Consider the following 17,583-nt stretch of genomic DNA (forward strand, 5'->3'; position numbering starts at 1 on the left):
TGGGGCGGGTGAAGAGATGGGTGGCAGGAGCATGTCTTTATGGCGTTAACATATATTTTCACTGTTATTTTAAGTTTTTAGTGAAGTGTGTTTTTTCAATACCAATAACTACTATTTTATTTTTTGGTATTATTTTTATCATCTTCTGTTTACTGATCAATAATAACAAAACCAAATGTGGGAGAATTGAGAATTTTGAGACAAAATGACAATAAAGATAAAGTATTTCTTTTTCGTGATTTTATGATAATTGTGTTATAATATTTAGTCAAATCATTTAAATAAAAAAATTATAATTTAAAAAATGTTTTTTTTTCAACGGTTCATTAATCTAGAACTGTGAAGTGAAGATGCATGCATCCTGTTTTCTACATGTCATAAATTTGTGACCTTTCATCTTATTCCTCTTTGAGATGGGAATGAGCCCTTGCCTTAAATTGAGAAGCCCAAGTAGTGTTGTGTCTTTTTCCTTTTCCCCACAATGTGAAGCAGTATGGATGGAAGGATTTTTAGTCAGTGCCATTGACAAGTCTTCACTCTCTTTACTGATAATACGCCCAACTGTACCTCTTTTCACACTGTAACTCTCATTTTGTAAAGTTGCCAAAATTTCGAAGTGCAGCTTGTAACAATTTCAGCCATCTGACAAAAAGTTTGCAATGTGGATTTTTAATGATCTGTTCTCCATTTGATCCATTTTGTGTAGCATACAGAGATATTTAAAATCAAAGTATGCTATAAAACATGCCCAAAATAATCTTATTTATTTGTGTTGTGCAAAGTTTTCCTCTTTGTGAAGCACAGCATTGCTCTTCTAGTTGAATGCTTTCATTACATGTCCACTTTTGGCATTCACATGCTCCACACTTCCCCCTCCCTCTACCTATTTGTTCTCGATTTCTTCACCGTCTGCCAGTCAGATTATCATCAGCCTTCATTTAGCACGTCCACTCAGAGCCAGACATACCATCTTTGGCATCAAACCCTTCTGTCAGGCCTGAATCTCAATAGCATCATCTCAGCCCACAACCTTTCCAACACCCTCTTTTGTCACCAGCACAAAGTTGATTCTATTTACCCACCATCCCACTGATCTTTTGCACAAACAACCCAAGCTGAAGGAGGGAATGCAGAGACATCAGCCAGCCACCGAAACAACCAAGCAGTTAGCTTGCCCACCAAACAACTTTAGTTGTCTGTAAAACCCATCTGCTGGAAGCAGCATTAGTTGCAATATCCAATTCAATCCCTTCCCTCAACCTTCCAGAAAGCTTTTAGCCACATTTTAGCACACAAAAGCTGCTGCTGTGGCCTTTGTAGCCCGAGCTTCTATTTAAGAAGGTGAGGGTGAAGATGCAGGGGGAAGAAATCAATAAAGTGTCCTGGCTCTTAATCTTCTTGGCCTGCAATGGAGGTGTTTTAGGTTGGGAGAGGGGAGGAAGGAGAGTGAAGGGAGGTAGACTGTTTTTGTCATTCATAAGCTTTGCTGACAAATCCTTGACATCATTTGGCTGATTGTATCGATAACTTCTTCCCTGGACTGCAGAGGACAAATCGAGATCACTTGTCTGGCTTTGTTGGGGTGGTGGTGTGAAACAGGGGGTTAGGGTGATGGTTGTGCAGCCATTGGGTAGGAGAGAGGATCATGTCCGGGACAAAGCTGGCACTCGCAGTCTTGGCTGTGACACTGGCAGCCGAAGGTATTTCTACCAGAGAGAAGTTCAAAGGTTATAGCAAGAGAAGATCCTTGTGAATAAATCCTTGTGAGTAAATCAACCAAGGGTGAACAACTGATTGTCATCCCAGTATAAAGCTGCAGATCACTTTATGTCACGACACTGACCATTCTATCTGAAAATCGACAAGAACAGAGGGCAAATTAAGAAATGCAGTATTTCAACTCTGACTGATGGTCATTTTAACATAATAAAAAACAAAGAAACACTCACACAACCCTAAAAAGCATTTGTCACTCATAAGCATTCTCACTCACAAATTTGTATTCGTATTTTCATCATAGGGTTATTTCACATAGAAAAAAGGAACAGTTGTTTTCTCCTGCCTGCTGTTTTGACAGTTGTGAGCTTGGGTGTCAAATGGCAAATCTCTTAATCTGCCCCTATTAAAAAGAAAAACATGACACTGTCTGGTATTTTCATACACATTCCCATCTCTACCAAAATGCATGGAATAGGAAATACTATAATAATACAGAGGTATTAAGATTACATAATTTGTATAAAAAGACACAGATACCACTCCCCTGACATCCAGATCGGCGCTTGTCTAACCTTTAGTTAAAGGGTTGCATGGTATATGTGTTTCTCTCCCACACGTATGCTATCCCACGCTCCTCTGACCTTCCTCTCTTGATTTCATTTTTTAAAAAGCATCTCAGGTATCTTTTTTTTAATTATTTATAATTCAGGTCAGCTGTGTACCATTGCTGTTGCTTTCCTCAGAGCCTACATACAGTACCTCCCTTCCCCATTTTCATTCCTATTCACAGCCTTTGTGCATGTCTGATTCCAAATTCAAGTGCTTAATTTTCTGCTTTTTTTTTGTAGATTTGGAGGTGGAACCAGGTATGCAACTCTTCAGGAAGCGCGTAACTGAAACTGCAAATGCTTTTTACTAATAAAACAAAAGACATGCAATCAACTGTATAAGCCGTGTGAGCATTTGAGCTAAGTGCAAAAAAACAAAATTGCATTGGTTTATATCGTATTTTGCTTATTTTAAATTTTAACTACATAGGTCATGCAAAACATTGTTTTATACCTAACCTGGATTACAGACCTAAATACCTTGCTGGATAAAGTGGGATTGTGAATGTCACAGTTGATTAAAAATTGTTCTTCTCATTATGGCATAAAAATGGCTCTTTAAGATTATATGATCCATTTAGACCATGTCAACCACCACGTTCTCTAACAAAAAAACAGGAAAAAAATATCTTTACCAACATGCCTAAAGTGAAAGGCACCAAGAAATGAAAATTAAGTAAAACTGTCTGAAATCTTGTATGAGAAATAGAATGGGATTTAGTTTTCTAAGTTTTCAGTAGCATATCGCAGCAATTATGTAAATTCTAACCACATTTTTGAGAAAATTTATTAAGAGAAGGGAAACTAAACAACTTCTGCAAAAAAAATAGGACACAGTGAGATAAGATACAGAAGAGAGACTAAATATGTACTATTGTATTGTAAGATTTTATTTCTGGTAAGGTTGGGGAGCACTTATTGGTTGGGGAAGCTTATTGTACAGTGAAAACAAAGGTACAAAAAACAAATACTAAGTTAATAGTAGTGAGTGTAACCAAAATGATATAAAACGGAAATGTGAAAACCAGAGTCTCCGGGATCCCCTTTTCAACAACAGCACCCTCTTCTTCTTAAAGAGGACTTTAATGTTCTCTGCTACAACCTCACAGCATTTCAGGAAATGATTTGTGTGAATCATTTACAAATATCTTAATCTCAACTAGTCCACACTGTGATACACTATTTAAAATGTTATATATTTTTTAAAAATTCCCTTCTCGCCCTTGTGGTCAGTCTATCCTTCAAGCTCGGGTCCTCTACCAGAGGCCAGGGAGCTAGAGGGTCCTGGGCAGTATCTTAGCTGTTCCTAGGACAGTGCTCTTCTGGACAGAGATCTCAGATATTGTTCCTGGGATCTGCTGGAGCCACTTGCCTAGCTTGGGGGTCACTATATCAAGTACTTCGATTACCTCCGTTCCATGATGCCTGCTAGCATCTTGCACCCTGCTATTATGTGCTAGATTGTCTCAAGGGCATCTTTACACAGCCTGCACCTGAGGTTTTCCTGAATTGATAGACCCCAGCCTCTATAGATCTTATCCTGAGAGCTTGTTCCTGTGCTGCCACAATTAGTGCCTCTGTGCTGTCTTTTCAGTCCAGCCACTAGTAGGATTGCCGGTGGTACATACGATGTTGGGGCCTGTCCTTACCTGATGGTTCCTGCTCTTTCTTGGGTTTCTTCTTGCTGAGGTATTCACTGAGCACGTAGTCGGTTGTGGCTATCTTCCTGATTTACTTGTGGATGTTTGTTGTCTCATCCTAGCCAGTAGTCCTTGGCCTCCTTCCTTCCACTTGGTGTACAGCGTCAAAGTGCTGGACTTGGGATGAAGCCCTCCATGCATGGTCAAGAGCTTCCTGGTCTTGACGTCAGTGACTTCCATCTCCTCATTTGGTTTGCTTGGTGGTCTCAGCTTTCCTAATATCCTCTTCATGGTTCCCATTTGCCTGTGGGGTCTCCAGGTACTGGTCGCTGTCCTTAATGTCTGTCGTATGTCTGTCAATGTCTGTCTATCGTCAGTCAGATTAGTTTCAGCTGTGGATATAGCTGACCAGATTGTGGTGGCACGAATGAGGAATAACCAGGGAAGGTGACTAAGGGATGTTGACAACGCCACCTGGGGGGAGAGGTACACCCCAGGAAAGATTTTTATAGCCAATGTAGATATTACACGAGCTACCAAAGCCCACAGGCTCGTTATTAACAGCAGAGGTGAGGCAGATCAGTTTTACAAATCAAAATGTATTAAGAAAAACTGCTAAAAGCATAGAACTGTAAAATCAGAAAAGTTCTTAAGGTAGCAGGGCTGAGCCTGCAAGACGGTTAATTAAAACTCTTTATTAACAAACAATGATTAAAATGACCAGGCTCGCTGCCACGATGCTACCCTAGAACAATAACAGCGTGATAAAATAACTAAACAAAATAGTGGAGACCGGCCACTTGAGGAGGCAACCTACCAGGAGTGCCCAAGGGTGCCACCGATTACTCACCCATCTACTTCCTCTGCAAACCTCACTGTCACTCACCGTTTGGAAAAAAATGTGGGTATAGTCTAGAAGCACTGAAATTTCAAAGCAACTTGTCCTTGAATAGTTTCAGCTTTAGCTGCCAGTGTGTCTTTGTGTGTATCTACAGCCCAGTGTTTCTGTTGAGTCTTGTTGTGTTGTACTGTTTATCTGTCTGTTTGATGAGCTACCTGGTTTTGTTACTTTGTGTTTTTGTGACAGTTTGCTGATTTTTCGCTTTTAACCAGTCAAATACATAGCTCGTCTTTGGTTAATTACTCTACCTGTCAGTGGGTTTGCATTCTGGTCCTCATTTCAACTTATTCCACAACATGTCAAGCAAAACTTGACATCTTTAATCACAGCTGGTAACTTGCAGGTTTTTGCCATTTTAACATTGCGATTTTTGCAGTAAGGCTTTTGTAAAGGTGTGTAATTTGACATGATCTTGACAAATCCTCCCCACAGTGCGATGTCATTCATCAATTGCTAGAAATGTAGCACAATACTTGTTTTTAACTGCTGTAGAACATTCAGGGATAGAGCCCGGTCACTGCTCTGTGTATGGTTTACTTAGTGAGTCACACATACACAACAAAGGCAGTACAGATTAGAAGTTTTACAGTTTACAGGTTTATGTACACTGACTTCCCACTTTTAATGAAAAGCAGCATTATGTCTTGGCATACATCATTTAAGAAGTATGAGAAGCATGAGGAGTATGGTTCCAGATGGGAAAAACCATGAAAGTGATCAGAATATTTCTTCATTTTCTGTCAAATGATTGTTCTGAATGTCAAACTACATGTTTGCTCATTTCTTCTTCTTCTTTTTTTTTTATTTCTGATTAAATTAAATCAAAATGACTACAATAAACTGGCAGAACTATGAACGATCCAAATTGAAATTGTTCTTTAAAACCAATGACAAAGTTACAGTATGAGTGGCAGGCACATTTGGCCAAGGTCAGAGGTATTTGGAGTGGATACGGAAAGTATCAGAAGGGAGAGCAAACTGCTCCTCCTCCCCTCCCCCAAACCATTGTTGTGCCCCGTATCCTCTTGTGCATCCAACTTCAATTCCACTTCAGTTTTTATCAACCTTCTGCTCACCTCTCAAGGAGATAGGATTCAAACCCTGACACAAATTAGCGCCCCAGATTGACTTGATACTGCCACACCCAGGGGACATACCACAAAAAAGGAGGCCCACATTTTCCCCCCTCCTTTCATTTCAGCCTGTTTTCTATATCTCCTGCTCTTGCCCTCTATGTCCTGTGTCCTTCCATTTTTTTAAATCCTCAACTCCTCCTCCTTCACTTATATCCCCTTTCCTCATCCTGTCCATCTTCCACCTCATCTTGTGTTTCCCTGTGCGTGCCTCCTTGTCACTCAGCTGTCTGAGTGACATTCCACCTACTCCTTCACTGTGATGGACAGACGCCGACGGGTTCTGATAGAGTAATTTGCTTATAAAAAACAGGGTAGAATAAGAAAAAAGACAGTTGTGAGGCCAAGTGATTATATTAAGAACAGAGAGGAGAGAGTGAAGCAATAGGGGAGGGTATTCCATTTCCTTTCATCACGGCGGCTGATAAATGGATCGCAGACAGTTTCCATTTACTGTGCTTTTTTTTTTCTTCCCCTGACATTTTTGAAACAGAAGTCAATGGCAAGTCAGAGGCCACAACAGAAACAAGTGCCACAGAAAATCCTAACATTGTTTGATTCCACCTCATACAGTACAGCATGGGTTTATGTTCTGTGGAACAGCAGCACAAGTGGGAACTAAGCCTACAACTATGACAATGTTAGCTATGCATAGTTTACATGGATACTGAATGTTATACCTATGTTATACTATCAAAAAGACAGTGTCAAAAATTATCCCAGAAGGAAGTCAGATCACAATATGCAAATCACTTGACTGTTAAAAGTTTCATTATTTCAAATACTCAGAGCAAACTGATTGTTTAAAAAAAAACTAATCTTTCCACTGTTTGTGCCTCCCAATCTGCAATTGTTTTTAAATATATTTACCTTTAATCTTCATGGTGAGCTCCACTGTTGTTCACCTTTCTGTTCAAGACAACTTTTCAACCAAGCAGTGTTCGACGTGCATGTAGCATAATCATAATTGGGCTATGTGGTGTTGACATTTAGTTCTGTCTGCATAAATGAAATTCCAACATCCAGAATCTCTCTCTCAACAGTCAAAGACCCAAGAACACCAACTAAGGGCTATAATTTCTGCAAAAGTTGATTCTGTTCATCTGGATGTAGCGTTTTCAGTGGGAGAAACGTTTCGTCACTCATCCAAGCGACTTCTTCAGTCTCGGCTGACTGCAGGCTTACACAATTTTATAAACAGTACATTTGCATAATGACTGAAACCAGCCCACTGAGGGAACAATGGGCTGGGCGGTCAGTTCCTGCAAGGCCTACTGATCAAAGACCACTGATCACTGGCCATAAGTACCATTCCCATTCTCCCACTGAAAACGTTACGTCCAGATGAACAGAATCAACTTTTGGAGATTTACAGTGGGGCAAAAAAGTATTTAGTCAGCCACCGATTGTGCAAGTTCCCCCACCTAAAATGATGACAGAGGTCAGTAATTTGCACCAGAGGTACACTTCAACTGTGAGAGACAGAATGTGAAAAAAAAATCCATGAATCCACATGGTAGGATTTGTAAAGAATTTATTCGTAAATCAGGGTGGAAAATAAGTATTTGGTCAATAACAAAAATACAACTCAATACTTTGTAACATAACCTTTGTTGGCAATAACAGAGGTCAAACGTTTACTATAGGTCTTTACCAGGTTTGCACACACAGTAGCTGGTATTTTGGCCCATTCCTCCATGCAGATCTTCTCGAGAGCAGTGATGTTTTGGGGCTGTCGCCGAGCAACACGGACTTTCAACTCCCGCCACAGATTTTCTATGGGGTTGAGGTCTGGAGACTGGCTAGGCCACTCCAGGACTTTCAAATGCTTCTTACGGAGCCACTCCTTTGTTGCCCGGGCGGTGTGTTTTGGATCACTGTCATGTTGGAAGACCCAGCCTCGTTTCATCTTCAAAGTTCTCACTGATGGAAGGAGGTTTTGGCTCAAAATCTCATGATACATGGCCCCATTCATTCTGTCCTTAACACGGATCAGTCGTCCTGTCCCCTTGGCAGAAAAACAGCCCCATAGCATGATGTTTCCACCCCCATGCTTCACAGTAGGTATGGTGTTCTTGGGATGCAACTCAGTATTCTTCTTCCTCCAAACACGACGAGTTGAGTTTATACCAAAAAGTTCTACTTTGGTTTCATCTGACCACATGACATTCTCCCAATCCTCTGCTGTATCATCCATGTGCTCTCTGGCAAACTTCAGACGGGCCTGGACATGCACTGGCTTCAGCAGCGGAACACGTCTGGCACTGCGGGATTTGATTCCCTGCCGTTGTAGTGTGTTACTGATGGTGACCTTTGTTACTTTGGTCCCAGCTCTCTGCAGGTCATTCACCAGGTCCCCCCATGTGGTTCTGGGATCTTTGCTCACCGTTCTCATGATCATTTTGACCCCACGGGATGAGATCTTGCGTGGAGCCCCAGATCGAGGGAGATTATCAGTGGTCTTGTATGTCTTCCATTTTCTGATGATTGCTCCCACAGTTGATTTTTTCACACCAAGCTGCTTGCCTATTGTAGATTCACTCTTCCCAGTCTGGTGCAGGTCTACAATACTTTTCCTGGTGTCCTTCGAAAGCTCTTTGGTCTTGGCCATGGTGGAGTTTGGAGTCTGACTGTTTGAGGCTGTGGACAGGTGTCTTTTATACAAATGATGAGTTCAAACAGGTGCCATTCATACAGGTAACGAGTGGGGGACAGAAAAGCTTCTTACAGAAGACGTTACAGGTCTGTGAGAGCCAGAGATTTTCCTTGTTTGAGGTGACCAAATACTTATTTTCCACCCTGATTTACGGATAAATTCTTTACAAATCCTACCATGTGGATTCATGGATTTTTTTTTCACATTCTGTCTCTCACAGTTGAAGTGTACCTCTGGTGCAAATTACTGACCTCTGTCATCATTTTAAGTGGGGGAACTTGCACAAGCGGTGGCTGACTAAATACTTTTTTGCCCCACTGTACTTACCTGAATGATTGAGAATGCATCAAGACGCTATACATTCTGCATTATTCACTGGGGAATAATTAGACAATTAATTATAGTATTAGTATCTAGGTATTAATAAACTCTTTGGTCAATGTTGTTTTAATTGTTATGTAATAAAAACAAACAAATGTTTTTCTTTGTTTTGATTTGATCAAACTTGAGAATTTACTTTGTCTTTTACTGCTTCTAACTGCAGTTATATTGCAGTATTTTTTGCTTCTTGAATTGTTCTAACAATTTGAGATATTCAGTGATGTCTTATATTCTAGTAATCATGTTTCACATTCCACACATGTCACTTATTGAGAAAATTAGGGTAGCTATGCAAAATAAAAACAATAATGCCTGTAGCAACTCTAGCAGGACACAATTTATCTGTCAAATAAACACAAAAATGTTCAGGGATGCTGCGTCCAAGTAATGGCAAATTTCATATATGAGCTACGTAAAGGAATATCCACACACACAAACCGAGGGTGGTGAGCAGCTCATGCGGGGCTGTCCGGCCTGGTAGTGATTACTCACAGATAGTATTGATCTCAGATGCAGACCTCATTCATTGCAGGATGACTAGCAGCAGATGAGATGAGGCTTATTGCTGAGCAGGACTGTTCTCTGTCATCTGGAAAACCACAAGGGTAAATTATTGGCGCCTTGAATAAGTAAACGTGAAGGTAGGCTTTATATCTTACTCAGCAACGTTACATAACGTTCAGTCAGTGAATGAGGCTGAACTTTGTATTAAACAAAAAAGATGAGATAAACATAAATATTGGGCTGAGACGCAAAAATCATAAGAAATACTTAGTTTAACTTGACTAATTCAGTAACTTGATTCACATTTATTCAAGTAATATGAAGAGCAGCTGAAACACTGAAATATTTCCTCAATACAATAAAAATTCTCAGATGAGAATACAGCTTAACCTTAAAATCCTCATTAACCAAAATAGCTCCTTTTAGAAAACTATTCAGTAGATTATAGCTGTAATTACAATCCACTGTAAAATATTGCATCACATATTATTTTGATATAATATTACATGGTAATACATAATATTAAGCTCAACCTGCAACAACAAAAACAAAAAAAATCTTTTCAGTTCATGTTTAGTGCTTAAATGTGCCATTTTTATGACATTTATCATCTGTGATATTTTAATATCTTGTTAAATGATGAACACCAACACATTGAGAGAGTACACGTCACTTTCAGTGTGTTTGCTGAAGTCTGTCAACATAATACTTAAAACTGTTGCACGGTGGGAAACTGTTAGGGTTCCTGGATTGATTCCCAGTATTTTCAGTTTGTTCCAGTTCTCTGTTTATTTTCCACATGTTCACATTTCCTGTTTTATTATGTCACCCATCTGTCTCTGTGCAGTACGTTCTATTCTACTTCCTACGTATTGTTAGTTAGATTAAGTTCAGCTGTGTAGAATAGAATAGAATAGAATTCAACTTTATTGTCATTGCACATGCACAGGTACAGGGCAACGAAATGCAGTTTGCATCCATCCAGAAGTGCTTTAGTGATATAGATATATTACAATATATATTAGCAATAATATAGATATGTGAGTATATTACAGAAATGGGTCTATTATGGTATGTTATAATGTACACGGTATGAAGTATGTTGTGAATATTCTATAACTATAAGTATGTACAGGCTGTAGTGAGTACAAGCTATGTACAGGATATGAACAGGATATAAATATGAAAAACTATACAGAATATGAAATAAATAACTTTACAGAATCTGGGATATACAGCTATACAGAAATGGGAACTATGCAAGTTGTAAACAGTTGTAGGATTAAAGATTATCGAATGTACAGAATGATTATTTACACAGAGCTATACAGTAGTGCAGTTAAGATAAGTGAGGGTGTAGATAGTTTCTACAGAGGCTATATAAAGTGCTAGTGGTTGTGAGTGGTGGTTCAGTCCATGTTATTATTGTGTTTGAGGGTACAGTTGTCCATTGTGGGTGTGTGTATGTTCAGTCCATGAGTTTAACGTGGGTCAGATGTCAGGAGGCAGAGTTCAGGAGTCTGACAGCTGTGGGGAAGAAGCTGTTCCGGTACCTGGTGGTCTTAGTCCGGAGGCTCCTGTGGCGCCTCCCAGAGGGCAGGAGGGTGAAGAGTCCATGTGATGGGTGACTGGGGTCTTTGATGATTTTCCCAGCCCTTTTCAGACACCGCTTCCTGTAGATGTCTTTTATGGCAGGAAGTGGTGCTCCGGCGATGCGCTGGGCAGTTTTCACGACCCTCTGCAACGCCTTCCGGTCCGAGGCAGAGCAGTTCCCGTACCAGACTGTTATACAGTTGGTCAGGATGCTCTCGATGGTGCAGCGATAGAAGTTCACCAGGGTGTCTGAGGACAGGTGGTTCTTCCTCAGAGTCCTCAAGAAGAAGAGGCGCTGGTGAGCCTTCTTGACCAGCTTGGAGCAGTTGGTCGTCCAGGTGAGATCCTCGGAGATGTGGACTCCCAGGAACTTGAAGCTGCTCACACGCTCCACAGCCGTCCCCTTAATGTGGATGGGTGGATGTGGGTCAGCATTCCTCCTGTAGTCCACGATGAGCTCCTTGGTCTTCTCGGTGTTAAGCAGCAGGTTGTTTCTGTCGCACCACTCAGCCAGACGATCCACCTCCTCCCTGTAGGCGGCCTCATCGTTGTCACTGATGAGGCCAATCACCGTGGTGTCATCTGCAAACTTAATGATGGTGTTGGAACCATCAGCAGGTCTGCAGTCGTGGGTGAAGAGGGAGTAGAGGAAAGGGCTCATCACACAGCCTTGTGGTACACCGGTGTTCATTGTGATGGTAGATGAGCAGCGGTTATCCAGCCGGACATGTTGGGGGCGGTTGGTCAGGAAGTCCAGTAACCATTTGCAGATGAGGGAACTGATACCCAGGTCTGTCAGTTTCCTGATGAGTTGTGAGGGGTGGATTTATTGAATGCTGAACTGAAGTCTATAAACAGCATTCTGGCGTAGGTGTTGTTGTTGTCCAGGTGTGAGAGGACAGAGTGCATTGCGATGGAGACTGCATCCTCTGTGCTCCTGTTCCGGCGGTATGCGAATTGGTGGGGGTCCAGGGTGGGGGGGAGACAGGATTTGAAGTGTGCTAGGACCAGTCGCTCTAAGCACTTAGTGATGATGGGGGTGAGTGCTACTGGGCGGTAATCATTGAGGCAAGATGGGTTGGAGTTTTTGGGTATCGGGACAATGGAGGTGGATTTGATTTGTACTCACTGGTATCTAATCATCAGCATTAGCCACTTTATTTAAACCCTCAGTTTCTCTCAGTTCATTGTCTTGTCATTGTTGCTGTCAATCCCACATGTGTGTTTCCAGTTCAGTTCAGCCAGCCAGCCAGCCTATCTCTTACATTCTCTTTATCCTGCCCACAAGTACTTTTTTCAGTAACGTGTAATCTAACGAATTACTATTCCTATCGTTACAACGCCGTTACCGTTACTAACAAGAAAATGCGGTGCGGTCGCGTTAGTATTTTTCAACAAACAGATGGTTGAAGCAGCTTACCGCACATAAGTAATCTGGGCGCTACAGCTTTAAGCAGCTGCGCGCACTCCCGCGGGCAGCAATCGCTTTCTGCCCGACGATCACTTTTTGGCACAACACCTGGAGCTAGGGGGCAAAACAAGCGCATGAGTGCTGCTGTTTGACTGAGGAAGAATAAAGTAGTCGTGGTAAGACAATCACACAACTACTTTAAGATGACAAAGCAACAAGGTGATACCAGTTTTTAAATTGTGTTAATAGGCCACCTAAGACCAGAGTCATGATAAACAATATATACGCGGCGTTTTTTCCTCAATAGTTTCGTCACGTTTAACGTCTAAGGACAGCGCTAGCAAGCGCTTTCTGCTTATGACCCAAAAATAAAATGTAATAGGCCTACTCTGATAAATATCAGTGGTATTTATTTTGTTTTCATGAGAATAAGTTAAAGAGAAAATAATTGTTCATGATGAGGTTAAGAGTGGTATAAATATGTGATATAAATGTTTGTATTAAAATGCATAAATAGTGTGTGAAAAAATCAGTTACGTTAAAAAACAATAATTTTATGGAATGTGAATGTCTGTTAAAAGAGAAGAAGTGTAACTTGTTTTGTATGCTACATCACGAGAGGTCATGACTTGCAGATGACTTCCGGGGGAAAGAGACTCGGGAGGAAGAGAGGAGAAAAAGAAGGATTACTAAAATGGCATAGACGAAGCATGGACTTCGGGACTGCTTATGTCACCAAAGTTGTTCGGCAACAACATATCACCCGTCTGCGGGCTTCCCGGTAATCATTCGGAGCGTTTGAGCCGGGCTTCCCGTATCTTTTGTGCTTGACTAAGCACGAGGCACATTTGGCTACGTTGGCTAGCTGGAGCTAGGCTAACGCCACGGTCCTGGCTAACCGAGATTCCGCCGGAGCGGAGAGACGGAGTTGGAGAGTTGTCTCGGGAGAGAGTCGCTAACCGTGGATGATTCGCTGCTATCTAAGGAACCGGAGATTCGTTGCTCGCTGCCGCGAGTGGAGACGGTTGCTACCACAACGAGTGAGTTATTCATCGGAGGAGGTGGAGACATCACGGATACTCGGAGGTATTGTTGTTATTATTAAGAGCTCCAACTAAAGCGCGCCAACAACAAAAATAAACTAAGAGTGCACTCTGGGAAAAGAATAACATTGGACAGATTAAGGGAAAAAATACTGAAATCTATCCCCCGGGGGTTTATTGTATGTTTTGTATATGTGTTTTTTTTTCATGAAGAAAAAAGGGTTGGATGTGAATTTCCTGCAATTGTTTAATACATTTTCTAACCCTGAGATCCTGTGTTGGGTTTATTGCATGGTGTCTTATCATTTGAGTATTCACATGTATTAGCCTTAATCGGTTAAGTGTATTTCCTTAGCCTCCGCTTGTCTGTGTGGACACGAGAATCATATGAACCCTAGACTGATATTTATTTTTTGAGATGTATCTTTTATCACAGAATGTTTAAGTAGAGTCAAGACTGCACCCGAGGGCATAAGGGGGGAGTCTTGTCACACGAGCCGGTGGTAAAAGTGTTACATTTTTGGGGGCTCGAGCCGGGATTGTATGTAATTTTGTTATGACTGACCTGGTTTTCCGTTATTCACCAAAGAGAGGGAACTAATTTTTTTTGAGATTGCTAAGGAAATTATTTTCATTGTCAAGTGTGGTTACATTTATTGTGAGATCTCTTACTGTTTGAGCTAAAAAAAGAAAAAAAGAAAAAAAGAAAAATGGAAGCCGTTGAAATTGAAGCTTGGTGCAAAAGGAAGCAGTTAGCTTATGGACATGCAGTTGTTTTGAGTGATGTGGACCCCGATGTCACAGATGCAGTTCTGCTATCGGCTTTGAGTCAGGTCAAAGTATTTGGAAAATCTGAGATAGTTGACCGTTGTCTTGATGTAGCTTCTAAGACACAGTTGGTACTGATCAAGACTTCAACTGATTTAAGAAATCAAACCGCACCGGATGTTGTTGGACTTCCTGGTGAGGCGGGTCCATGGCCAGCTCATGTGCTCACTGCTCCTGCAGAAAATGATGAGTTTCAATCTAAGCTAATGTCATTCCTGAATGCGGAAGGTAAAACTCTTACTGACGTTGGTGGCTTACTTCAGCCTTCACCCCTTGATGTGAACACGGCTTTGATACATGCTATCAGTTCCTTAGTGGATAAATGTAACACCACATCTGTTGATTCTCAGAGCTATCGTAAGCTGCGCATGTGCTCTGGTGTGAAACCTACGCCCAATGGGGAGGAAGAGTATGATGCCTGGGCAGAACAGACAACACATCTGCTAGATGAGTGGCAGTGCAGTGACAACATAAAGAAACAGTGAATAGTGGAAAGTCTGAAAGGTCCAGCTGCAGACATTGTAAGGTTCTTGAGAGTGCAGCAGCCCACTGCAACTTCATATGACTACATGCAGGTTTTGGAGACGGCTTTTGGAACAACTGAGAGTGCGTCCGATCTTCTGGTGAAGTTCAGACATACCTACCAAAATGTGGGCGAAAAGTTGTCTACTTACTTGTTGAGGTTGGATAAACTGCTGCACTGTATTTTCAGAAAAGGAGGCGTGGCACTGTCTGACATGAATCGATTACGGATGGAGCAGGTTGTGAGGGGAGCACTGCAACAAGACATGATTGCACTTCGTCTTCGTATGACTCACAAGCTGCGAGAACCCCCTTCTTTCAGTGAATTGCTAAAAGAAGTAAGGGAGGAAGAGGACATGCTCCAAAGCAGAAACGATAGTAAGAACCCAGTAATGTCACAGTCTGTAACTCCTGTTTCTAAGTCGGCACCTGAACAAGAAGTTGATCCTGAAGTGGCAAAGCTGAAAAAAGAGTTAAGTGTCATGAAAGCTGAGATGCTTAGTCTTAAAGCTGCTACAATTGCATCACATCCAGACACCCAGATTTCACAACCAGAAGTCCCTACCAAGCCACCTTATAAAAGAAATGCTACCCCACAAAGGTCTGGCTATCAAGAGGATAAACCTGGAATATTTTGCTACAGATGTGGGGAGGATGGACATTTTAAGAGAGAATGTGAAGGTGAAGAAAACCTACTCAAAGTCAACAAGCGCCTCATTAAACTGACAAAGAAATCGGGAAACTACCGCGGGGTCCAGTAGAGGAACGGCCTGGCATCCCGGTGGTTGCAAAACGTTCCACCAAGTGCAGCACCTTAGAGGGAAAAGTGAAAGACACTGTACCTGCAGGCTTAGTGGGCCCTAGCTCTGTAGTGTCGGTACAGATTGAAGGCATCTACTCTAAAGCCATACTCGATTCTGGTTCTCAAGTAACCCTGCTGTACAGATCCTTCTACGACAGATATTTGACACACCTGCCATTGACGTCTATCGACACGTTGGCGATATGGGGTCTCAGTTCCGCCGAGTACCCTTATGATGGCTATTTGTCACTTAGGCTGGAGTTTTTGGAAGCAGATGTAGGCGTGAGTGAGACCATTGATGCACTTGTGTTGGTATGTCCCGACCCAGTTGTGAGAGGTGAAGTTTCCCTGCTTGTTGGCACCAACACACCCACTGTGAGGCGATTGCTTAGCCACTGCAGGGAAAAGGGAGGGGAAAACTTTGTGAGATCCATGCACATTCACCCAGTCTTCAAAAAAGTTTTCAGTGAGATCTCAGTGTTACCACCTGATGCTGACAGTAACCAGAGGGGAACGGTGTGGTTCACCCAAGCCAAACCTGTCACCATACGGCCTGGGGGAGTCGCCCAAGTGGCTGGGGCACCAAAATTTCAGGGAGCGCTGGGCACTCAGACAATCCTTGTAGACTCACCTGATGACCCTGAGAATGAGTCACGGTTTCCCGATGGACTCCTGGTGAGACCAGAGTTGCAGACCTCCACTGGGGTGATGGCAAAAAGAATTACTGTTCTAGTTAGAAACATGTCAGCACGGGAAATTACCTTGACCAGAGGGACACCAATAGCTCATCTGTTTCCAGTCGACGTTGTGTCATCTCTACCTGGGAAGGAAGAGTCTGAAGTCGAGTTCCCTGGGAAGCTGAGCCCCTCTTCTTTCAACTTTGGAGACTCACCAGTTCCTAAGGAGTGGAAGGAAAGGTTGGTGACAGAAATGATGGAGCGGAGTGAAGTTTTCTCTCTGCTTGAGTTTGATGTCGGATGCAGTAAGAGCACCCAGCACACTATTAAAACCACAGAGGACAAACCATTTCGGGAGAGGTCTCGTCGGTTGCCGCCTGCTGACGTGGAGGCATTGAGACAGCATCTAGCGCAGCTAAAAACTGCTGGTGTTATTACAGAGTCACGCAGTCCTTATGCCTCACCCATTGTGGTCGTGAGAAAGAAGAATGGGAAAATAAGGATGTGTGTGGATTTTCGGACCCTAAACCGCCGCACCACTCCCGACCAATACACGGTGCCAAGAATTGAAGATGCTTTGGCATGTCTCAGTGGAAGCAAGTGGTTCAGTGTGCTTGACCTTCGGAGTGGATACTATCAAGTGCCCATGGCAGACTCCGACAAGGAAAAGACAGCTTTCATTTGCCCGGCTGGATTCTTCCAATTTGAAAGAATGCCACAGGGAGTGACAGGGGCTCCCGCTACATTTCAGCGGGTAATGGAACAAACTGTTGGAGACATGAACTTGCTTGAGGTGTTGGTCTATCTCAACGATCTCATTGTGTTTGGAGCCACGCTTGAGGAGCATGAGATCCGGTTGCTGAAGGTGCTTGACCGTCTAAAGGACGAAGGACTGAAGCTGTCACTGGATAAATGTCAGTTTTGTCAGCCATCGGTGACTTACGTTGGGCACATCATATCTCAAGACGGGGTGTCTACTGATCCAAAGAAGACTGAAGCTGTAACCGCATGGCCAAGACCCAACACTGTGACTGCGTTACGGTCGTTTCTTGGATTCTGTGGGTACTACCGGCGTTTCGTGAAAGATTACTCCAAGGTAGCTCACCCATTGAACCAACTGTTGTCTGGTTACCCTTCAACTGCAAAGAAGAAAGTAAAGGAGAGA

The sequence above is a fragment of the Aulonocara stuartgranti genome (genome assembly GCF_965226115.1).
Source record: "Aulonocara stuartgranti genome assembly, chromosome: 14".
In the NCBI taxonomy this organism is placed as follows: domain Eukaryota; kingdom Metazoa; phylum Chordata; class Actinopteri; order Cichliformes; family Cichlidae; genus Aulonocara; species Aulonocara stuartgranti.